General features: G+C 43.9%; 10 non-coding genes and 1 pseudogene across 10 annotated transcripts; all 11 read left to right on the forward strand.

The window, feature by feature from the left end:
• Window positions 1-71: 71 nt before the first annotated feature.
• Window positions 72-190, forward strand: LOC142514294 (5S ribosomal RNA). The gene has a single exon (XR_012810194.1). It is a non-coding gene; the product is annotated as a 5S ribosomal RNA (ribosomal RNA).
• Window positions 191-1,071: 881 nt separating this feature from the next.
• On the forward strand, window positions 1,072-1,190 carry LOC142515326 (5S ribosomal RNA). The gene has a single exon (XR_012811178.1). It is a non-coding gene; the product is annotated as a 5S ribosomal RNA (ribosomal RNA).
• A 565-nt stretch (window positions 1,191-1,755) lies between these two features.
• On the forward strand, window positions 1,756-1,874 carry LOC142516714 (5S ribosomal RNA). Its single transcript, XR_012812495.1, has one exon. It is a non-coding gene; the product is annotated as a 5S ribosomal RNA (ribosomal RNA).
• A 683-nt stretch (window positions 1,875-2,557) lies between these two features.
• On the forward strand, window positions 2,558-2,676 carry LOC142517030 (5S ribosomal RNA). Its single transcript, XR_012812792.1, has one exon. It is a non-coding gene; the product is annotated as a 5S ribosomal RNA (ribosomal RNA).
• Window positions 2,677-3,241: 565 nt separating this feature from the next.
• Window positions 3,242-3,360, forward strand: LOC142516484 (5S ribosomal RNA). The gene has a single exon (XR_012812277.1). It is a non-coding gene; the product is annotated as a 5S ribosomal RNA (ribosomal RNA).
• Window positions 3,361-4,043: 683 nt separating this feature from the next.
• On the forward strand, window positions 4,044-4,162 carry LOC142517031 (5S ribosomal RNA). Its single transcript, XR_012812793.1, has one exon. It is a non-coding gene; the product is annotated as a 5S ribosomal RNA (ribosomal RNA).
• Window positions 4,163-5,322: 1,160 nt separating this feature from the next.
• Window positions 5,323-5,441, forward strand: LOC142510373 (5S ribosomal RNA). The gene has a single exon (XR_012808489.1). It is a non-coding gene; the product is annotated as a 5S ribosomal RNA (ribosomal RNA).
• Window positions 5,442-6,121: 680 nt separating this feature from the next.
• On the forward strand, window positions 6,122-6,239 carry LOC142509044 (5S ribosomal RNA). The gene has a single exon (XR_012807234.1). It is a non-coding gene; the product is annotated as a 5S ribosomal RNA (ribosomal RNA).
• Window positions 6,240-6,928: 689 nt separating this feature from the next.
• Window positions 6,929-7,044, forward strand: LOC142508774 (5S ribosomal RNA). Its single transcript, XR_012806977.1, has one exon. It is a non-coding gene; the product is annotated as a 5S ribosomal RNA (ribosomal RNA).
• A 685-nt stretch (window positions 7,045-7,729) lies between these two features.
• LOC142516685 (5S ribosomal RNA) lies at window positions 7,730-7,848 on the forward strand. The gene has a single exon (XR_012812467.1). It is a non-coding gene; the product is annotated as a 5S ribosomal RNA (ribosomal RNA).
• A 970-nt stretch (window positions 7,849-8,818) lies between these two features.
• Window positions 8,819-8,937, forward strand: LOC142512794 (5S ribosomal RNA; annotated as a pseudogene).
• The last annotated feature ends 768 nt before the right edge of the window (window positions 8,938-9,705 follow it).

Here is a 9,705-nt window from a genome sequence, read left to right on the forward strand (position 1 = left end):
CGCGTGTTGTCCCTTGCCGCCCGCTCCACACGTACTCGAAAGATATAAGAATAAACATTCCACTCAATGTCGGGTGCGATCATACCAGCACTAATGCACCGGATCCCATCAGAACTCCGAAGTTAAGCGTGCCTGGGCGAGAGCAGTACTAGGATGGGTGGCCCCCTTGAAATACCTCGTGTTGCACCCCTTTTCGTGTTTTTCTATTTTTGATTACTTGTTGACAGACGATTTTTGGCTCAAATCATCTGAATCTCGATCGAGACCAGATAAGACATGTGAATCAACGTAGCTCGGGCACTGCCGGATTTGGACAAAATTGTAGCCTAATTTTATTGTTAACGGGCAAGCGAACGAGACTCATTACTCTGCAATGAGCTGGCGAGATTTAAGCCGAATTCTTTCTCTAAGACCCTCTAATTTGCGATTTTCCGCTTCAGTTAAGCTTGCGCTTCCTCAAGAAATCCGTTTAGGAAGTCCGAAATTCGATTCCGGTTCTATTTTATCGTATCCCAAGCATAATAATAGCTTTACATTCGCTATTTTCTTCTTCTTATTTTTTTCTATTTTTGGAAACATTAAGCGATTTTTGTTGTCGTGAGCCGCTTCTGTGCGGAAGGGTATGACGCAGATTACTCCGGATACGTTTAACTCATTAAAAACAATTATTTCGACTGTTATATCCATATTTTACGTAAACGGTCGCGACACGAGGACTGCCCAGGGAGGTCACCCATCCTAGCTCTGCCATCGCGCCAGAACGCTTAACTTCATGGTTCGGATTGGGCGAGAGCAGTGCTGCGTGTTGTCCATCGCCGCCAGCTCCATACGTACTCGAGGGATATAATAATAAACATCCCACACAATGTCGGGTGCGATCATACCAGCACTAATGCACCGGATCCAATCAGAACTCCGAACTTAAGCGTGCTAGGATGGGTGACCGCCGGATCCAATCAGTACTCCGAACTTCATGGTTCGGATTGGGCGAGAGCAGTGCCGCGTGTTGTCCATCGCCGCCCGATTCCCATATACTCGAGGGATATAAGAATAAACATCCCACTCAATGTCAGGTGCGATCATACCAGTACTAATGCACCGGATTCCATCAGAACTCCGAAGTTAAGCGTGCTTGGTCGAGAGCAGTACTAGGATGGGTGACCCCTTGGGAAGTCCTCGTGTTGCACCCTTTTTCGTGTTTTTCTATTTTTGATTACTTGTTGACACACGATTATTGGCTCAAATCATCTGAATCTTGATCGGGACCAGATAAGACATGTGAAATCAACGTAGCTCGGGCACTGCAGGATTTGGACAAAATTGTAGGCTAATTTGATTGTAAACGGGCAAACGAACGAGACTTATTACTCCGCAATGAGCTGGCAAGATTTTAGCCGATTTCCTTCTCTAAGACCCTCTAATTTGCGATTTTCCGCTTCTGTTAAGCTTCTGTTTCCTCGAGAAATCCGCTTAGGAAGTTCGAAATTCGATTCCTGTGCGGAAGGGTATGATGCAAATTACTTCGGAGACGGTTAACTCATTAAAAACAATTATTTCGACTGTTTTAGCCATAATTTATGTAAACGGTCGCGACACAAGAACTTCTCAGGTAGGTCACCCATCCTAGCACTGCCATCGCTCCAGAACGCTTAACTTCATGATTCTGAATAGGCGAGAGCATTGCCGCGTGTTGTCCATCGCCGCTCGCTCCACACGTACTCGAGGGATATAAGAATAAACATCCCACTCAATGTCGGGTGCGATCATACCAGCACTAATGCACCGGATCCCATCAGAACTCCGAAGTTAAGCCTGCTTGGGCGAGAGCAGTACTAGGTTGGGTGACCCCCTGGGAAGTCCTTGTGTTACACCACTTTTCGTGTTTTTCTATTTTTGATTACTTGTTGACAGATGATTTTTGGCTAAAATCATCTGAATCTGGATCGGGACAAGATAAAACATGTGAAATCAACGTAGCTCGGGCAGTGCTGGATTTGGACAAAATTGTAGGCTAATTTGATTGTAAACGGGCAACCGAACGAGACTCATTACTCCGCAATGAGGTGGCGAGATTTTAGCCGAATTCTTTCTCTAAGACCCTCTAATTTGCGATTTTTCGCTTCTGTTAAGCTTCCGTTTTCTCGAGAAATCCGCTTAGGAAGTTCGAAATTCGATTCCAGATCCATTTTATCGTATCTCATGCATAAAAATAGCTTTACATTCGCTATTTTCTTCTTCTTATTTTTTTCTATTTTCTGGGAACATTTAGCGATTTTTGTTATCGTGAGCCAGTTCTATACGGAAGAGTATGACGCAAATTACTCCGGAGAGGGTTAACTTATTAAAAACAATTATTTCGATTGTTTTATCCATATTTTACGTAAACGGTCGCGACACGAGGACTGCCCAGGGAGGTCCACCAATTCTAGCTCTGCCATCGCGCCAGAAAGCTTAACTTCATGGTTCTGATTGGGCGAGAGCAGTGCCGCGTGTTGTTCCTCGCCGCCCGCTCCACACGTACTCGAAAGATATAAGAATAAACATCCCACTCAATGTCGGGTGCGATCATACCAGCACTAATGCACCTGATCCCATCAGAACTCCGAAGTTAAGCGTGCCTGGGCGAGAGCAGTACTAGGATGGGTGGCCCTCTGGAAAGTCCTCGTGTTGCACGCCTTTTCGTGTTTTTCTATTTTTGATTACTTGTTGACAGACGATTTTCAGCTCAAATCTTCTGAATCTCGATTCGGACCAGATAAGACATGTGAAATCAACGTATCTCGGGCACTGCCGGGTTTGGACAAAATTGTAGGCTAATTTGATTGTAAACGGGCAAACGAACGAGACTCATTACTCCGCAATGAGCTGGCGAGATTTTAGCAGAATTCCTTCTCTAAGACCCTCTAATTTGCGATTTTACGCTTCCGTTAAGCTTCTGTTTCCTCGAGAAATCCGCTTAGGAAGTTCGAAATTCGATTCCTGTGCGGAAGGGTATGATGCAAATTACTTCGGAGACGGTTAACTCATTAAAAACAATTATTTCGACTGTTTTAGCCATAATTTATGTAAACGGTCGCGACACAAGAACTTCTCAGGTAGGTCACCCATCCTAGCACTGCCATCGCTCCAGAACGCTTAACTTCATGATTCTGAATAGGCGAGAGCATTGCCGCGTGTTGTCCATCGCCGCTCGCTCCACACGTACTCGAGGGATATAAGAATAAACATCCCACTCAATGTCGGGTGCGATCATACCAGCACTAATGCACCGGATCCCATCAGAACTCCGAAGTTAAGCTTGCTTGGGCGAGAGCAGTACTAGGTTGGGTGACCCCCTGGGAAGTCCTTGTGTTACACCACTTTTCGTGTTTTTCTATTTTTGATTACTTGTTGACAGATGATTTTTGGCTAAAATCATCTGAATCTGGATCGGGACAAGATAAAACATGTGAAATCAACGTAGCTCGGGCAGTGCTGGATTTGGACAAAATTGTAGGCTAATTTGATTGTAAACGGGCAATTGAACGAGACTCATTACTCCGCAATGAGGTGGCGAGATTTTAGCCGAATTCATTCTCTAAGACACTCTAATTTGCGATTTTTCGCTTCTGTTAAGCTTCCGTTTTCTCGAGAAATCCGCTTAGGAAGTTCGAAATTCGATTCCAGATCCATTTTATCGTATCTCATGCATAAAAATAGCTTTACATTCGCTATTTTCTTCTTCTTATTTTTTTCTATTTTCTGGGAACATTTACCGATTTTTGTTATCGTGAGCCAGTTCTATACGGAAGAGTATGACGCAAATTACTCCGGAGAGGGTTAACTTATTAAAAACAATTATTTCGACTGTTTTATCCATATTTTACGTAAACGGTCGCGACACGAGGACTGCCCAGGGAGGTCCACCCATCCTAGCTCTGCCATCGCGCCAGAAAGCTTAACTTCATGGTTCTGATTGGGCGAGAGCAGTGCCGCGTGTTGTTCCTCGCCGCCCGCTCCACACGTACTCGAAAGATATAAGAATAAACATCCCACTCAATGTCGGGTGCGATCATACCAGCACTAATGCACCTGATCCCATCAGAACTCCGAAGTTAAGCGTGCCTGGGCGAGAGCAGTACTAGGATGGGTGGCCCTCTGGAAAGTCCTCGTGTTGCACGCCTTTTCGTGTTTTTCTATTTTTGATTACTTGTTGACAGACGATTTTCAGCTCAAATCTTCTGAATCTCGATTCGGACCAGATAAGACATGTGAAATCAACGTATCTCGGGCACTGCCGGGTTTGGACAAAATTGTAGGCTAATTTGATTGTAAACGGGCAAACGAACGAGACTCATTACTCCGCAATGAGCTGGCGAGATTTTAGCAGAATTCCTTCTCTAAGACCCTCTAATTTGCGATTTTACGCTTCCGTTAAGCTTCTGTTTCCTCGAGAAATCCGCTTAGGAAGTTCGAAATTCGATTCCGGTTCCATTTTATCGTATCCCAGGCATAATAATAGCTTTACATTCGCTATTTTATTCTTCTTATTTTTTTCCTTTTATTTTTGGAACATTTAGCGATTTTTGTTGTCGTGAACCGGTCCTTTGCTGTAGGGTATGACGCAGATTACTCCGGAGACGGTTAACTCATTAAAAACAATTAATGCACCGGATCCCATCAAAACTCCGAAGTTAGGCGTGCTTGGTCGAGAGCAGTACTAGGATGGGTGACCCCCTGGGAAGTCCTCGTGTTGCACCCCTTTTCGTGTTTTTCTATTTTTGATTACTTGTTGACAGACGATTTTCGGCTCAAATCATCTGAATCTCGATCGGGACAAGATAAGACATGAGAAATCAACGTAGCTCGGGTGCTGCCGGATTTGGACAATATTGTAGGCTAATTTGATTGCAAACGGGCTACGAACGAGACTCATTACTGCGCAATGAGGTGGAGAGATTTAGCCGAATTCTTTCTCTGAGACACTTTAATTTGCGATTTTCAACTTCTGTTAAGCTTCTGTTTTCTCGAGAAATCTGCTTAGAAAGTTCGAAATTCGATTCCGGTTCCATTTTATCGTATCCCAGGCATAATAACGGATTTACATTCGCTGGAGACGGTTAACTCATTAAAAACAATTATTTCGACTGTTTTATCCATAATTTACGTAAACAGTCGCGACACGAGTACTGCCCAGGGAGGTCACCGATCCTAGCTCTGCCATAGCGCCAGAACGCTTAACTTCATGGTTCTGATTGGGCGAGAGCAGTGACGCGTGTTGTCCATCGCCGCCCGTTCCAAACGTACTCGAGGAATATAAGAATAAACATCCCACTCAATGTCGGGTGCGATCATACCAGCACTAATGCACCGGATTCCCATCAGAACTCCGTAGTTAAGCGTGCTTTGGCGAGAGCAGTACTAGGATGGGTGACCCCCTGAAAGTCATCGTGTTGCACCCCTTTTCGTGTTTTTCTATTTTTGATTACTTGTTGAGAGACGATTTTCGGCTCAAATAATCTGAATCTCTATCGGGACTAAATAAGATATGTGAAATCAACGTAGCTCGGGCACTACTGGATTTGGACAAAATTGTAGGATAATTTTATTGTAAACGGGCAAACGAACAAGACTCATTACTTTGCAATGAGCTGGCGAGATTTTAGCCGAATTCCTTCTCTAAGACCCTCTAATTTGCGATTTTCCGCTTCTGTTAAGCTTCCGTTTCCTCGAGAAATCCGTTTAGGAAGTCCGAAATTCGATTCCGGTTCCATTTTATCGTATCCCAGGCATAATAACAGCTTTACATTCTCTATTTTCTTCTTCTTTTTTTTCTATTTTCTGGGAACATTTAGCGATTTTTGTTGTCGTGAGCCGGTTCTGGGCGGAAGGGTATGACGCAGATTACTTCAGAGACTGTTAACTCATTAAAAACAATTATTTCGATTGTTTTATCCATAATTTACGTAAACGATCGCGACACGAGGACTTTCCAGGGAGGTCACCCATCCTTGCTCTGCCATCGCGCCAGAATGCTTAACTTTATGGTTCTGTTTGGGCGAGAGCAGTGCCGCGTTTTGTCCATCGCCGCCCGCTCCACACGTACTCGAGGGATATAAGAATAAACAACCCACTCAATGTCGGGTGCGATCATACTAGCACTAATGCACCGGATCCCATCAGAACTCTGAAGTTAAGCGTGCTTGGTGAGAGCAGTACTAGGATGGCTGACCCCTAGGGAATTCCACGTGTTGCACCCCATTTCGTGTTTTTCTATTTTTGTTTACTTGTTGACAGATGATTTTTGGCACAAATCATCTGAATCTCGATCGGGACCAGATAAGACATGAGAAATTAACGTAGCTCGGGCACTGCCGGATTTGGAGAAAATTGTAGGCTAATTTGATTGTAAACGGGCAAACGAACGAGACTCCTTACTCCGCAATGAGCTGGCAAGATTTTAGCCGACTTTCTTCTCTAATACCCTCTAATTTGCGAATTTACGCTTCTGTTAAACTTCCGTTTCCTCGAGAAATCCGCCTAGGAAGTCCGAAATTCGATTCCGGTTCCATTTTATCGTATCCTAGGAATAATAACGGATTTACATTTGCTATTTTCTCCTTCTTATTTTTTTTCTATTTTCTGGGAACATTTATTGATTTTTATTGTCATGAGCCGGTTCTGTGCGGAAGGGTATGACGCAGATTACTCCAGAGACAGAGATGGTTAACTAATTAAAAACAAGTATTTTGACTGTTTTATCCATAATTTACGTAAACGGTCGCGACACGAGGACTTCCCAGGGAGGTCACCCATCCTAGCTCTGCATTCGCCCCAGAACGCTTAACTTCATGGTTCTGATTGGGCGAGAGCAGTGCCGCGTGTTGTCCATCATCGCCCGTTCCACACGTACTCGAGGGATATAAGAATAAACATCCCACTCAATGTCGGTTGCGATCATACCAGCACTAATGCACCGGATCCATCAGAACTCCGAAGTTAAGCGTGCTTGGGCAAGAGCAGTACTAGGATGGGTGACCCCAGGAAGTCCTTGTGTTGCACCCTTTTTCGTGTTTTTCTATTTTTGATTGCTTGTTGACAGACGATTTTCGGCTCAAATCATCTGAATCTCGATCGAGACCAGATAAGACATGTGAAATCAACGTAGCTCGTGCACTGCCGGATTTGGACAAAATTGTAGGCTAATTTGATTGTAAACGGGCAAACGAACGAGACTCGTTACTCCGCAATGACCTGCGAGAGTTTAGCCGAATTCGTTCTCTAAGACCCTCTAATTTTCGATTTTCCGCTTCTGCTAAGCTTCCGTTTCTTTAAGAAATCTGCTTAGGAAGTTCGAAATTCGATTTCGGTTCTATTTTATCGTATCCCAGGCATAATAATAGCTTTACATTCGCTATTTTCTTCTTCTTATTTTTTTTTCTATTTTTTTCTGGGAACATTTAGCGATTTTTGTTGTCGTGAGCCGGTTCTGTGCGGAAGTGTATGATGAAGATTACTCCGGAGACAGTTAACTCATTAAAAACAATTATTTCGACTGTTTTATCCATATTTTCGTAAATGGTCGCGACACGAGGACTGCCCAGGGTGGTCACCCATCCTAGCTCTGCCATCGCGCCAGAACGCTTAACTTCATGGTTCTTATTGGACGAGAGCAGTTCCGCGTGTTGTCCATCGCCTCCCGTTCCACATGTACTCGAGGGATATAAGAATAAACATCCCACTCAATGTCGGGTGCGATCATACCAGCACTAATGCACCGGATCTCATCAGAACTCTGAAGTTAAGCGTGCTTGGGTGAGAGCAGTACTAGGATGGCTGACCCCTAGGGAATTCCTCGTGTCGCACCCAATTTCGTGTTTTTCTATTTTTGATTATTTGTTGACAAACGATGTTTGCTCAAATAATCTGAATCTCGATCGTGACTAGATAAGACATGTGAAATCAACGCAGCTCGGGCACTGCCGGATTTGGAGAAAATTGTAGGCTAATTTGATTGTAAATGGGCAACGAACGAGACTTGTTACTCCGCAATGAGATGGCAAGATTTTAGCCGAATTCCTTCTCTAAGTCCCTCAAATTTTGCGAGAGCAATATTAGGATTGGTGACCCCCTGAGAAGTCCTCGTGTTGCATCCCTTTTCGCGTTTTTCTAATTTTGATTACTTGTTGACAGACGATTTTCGGCTCAAATCATCTGAATCTCGAACGGATTAGATAAGACATGTGAAATCAACGTAGCTCGGGCACTACTGGATTCGGATAAAATTGTAGGCTAATTTGATTGTAAACGGGCAAAACGAACGAGACTCGTTACTCCGCAATGAGCTGGCGAGATTTTAGCCGAATTCCTTCTCTAAGACCCTCTAATTTGCGATTTTTCGTTTCTGTTAAGCTTACGTCTCCTCGAGAAATCCGCTTAGGATGCTTGAAATTCGATTCCGGTTCCATTTTATCGTATCCCAGGCATAAAATAGCTTTACATTCGCTATTTTCTTCTTCTTATTTTTTTTCTGTTATCTGGGAAAATTTAGCGATTTTTGTTGCCGTGAGCCGGTTCTGTGCGGCAGGGTATGACGTAGATTACTCCGGATTCGGTTAACTCATTAAAAACAATTATTTCGACTGTTTTATCCATAATTTACGTAAACGGTAGCGACACGAGGACTTCCCAGGGAGGTCACCCATCATAGCTCTGCCATCGCGCTAGAACGCTTAACTTCATGGTTCTCATTGGGCGAGAGCAGTGCCGCGTGTTGTCCATCGCAGCCCACTCCACACGTACTCGAGGGATATAAGAATATACATCTTACTCAATGGTCGGATGAGGATCGTACCTGCACTAATGCACCGGAGCCAATCAGAACTCCGAAGTTAAGCATACTTGGGCGAGACCAGTACTAGGATGGGTGACCCCCTGGAAGTCCTCGTGTTGCACCACTTTTCGTGTTTTTCTATTTTTGATTACTTGTTGATAGACAATTTTCGTCTCAAATCATTGAATCTCGATCAAGACCAAATAAGACATGTGAAATCAACGTAGCTCGGGCACTGCGGATTTGGACAAAATTGTAGGCTAATTTGATTGTATACGGGCAAACGAAACGAGACTCATTACTCCGCAATAAGCGTGGAGAGATTTAGCCGAATTCCTTCTACAAGACCCTCTAATTTGCGATTTTCCGCTTATGTTAAGCTTATGTTTCCTCGAGAAATCGCTTAGGAAGTTCGAAATTCAATTCCGGTTCCATTTTATCGTATACCAGGCATAAAATAGCTTTACATTTAATATTTTCTTCTTCTTATGTTTTAATTTTCTGGGAACATTTAGCGATTTTTGTTGTCGTGAGCCGGTTCTGTGCGGAAGGGTATGACGCAGATTACTACGGAGACGGTTAACTCATTAAAAACAATTATTTCGATGTTTTATCCATAATTTACGTAAACGGTCGCGACACGAGGACTTCCCAGGGAGGTCACCCATCCTAGCTCTACCATGCGCCAGAACGCTTAACTTCATGGTTCTTATTGGGAGAGAGCAGAGCCGCGTTTTGTCCATCGTCGCCGGCTCCACACGTACTCGAGGGATATAAGAATAAACATCCCATCAATGTCGGATGCGATATACAGCACTAATGCAACGGATCCCATCAGAACTCTTAAGTTAAGTGTGCTTGGGCTGAGGCGGAGAGAGTACTAGGATGGGTGA

This window comes from Primulina tabacum, chromosome 10, assembly GCF_025594145.1.
Source record: "Primulina tabacum isolate GXHZ01 chromosome 10, ASM2559414v2, whole genome shotgun sequence".
NCBI lineage: Eukaryota > Viridiplantae > Streptophyta > Magnoliopsida > Lamiales > Gesneriaceae > Primulina > Primulina tabacum.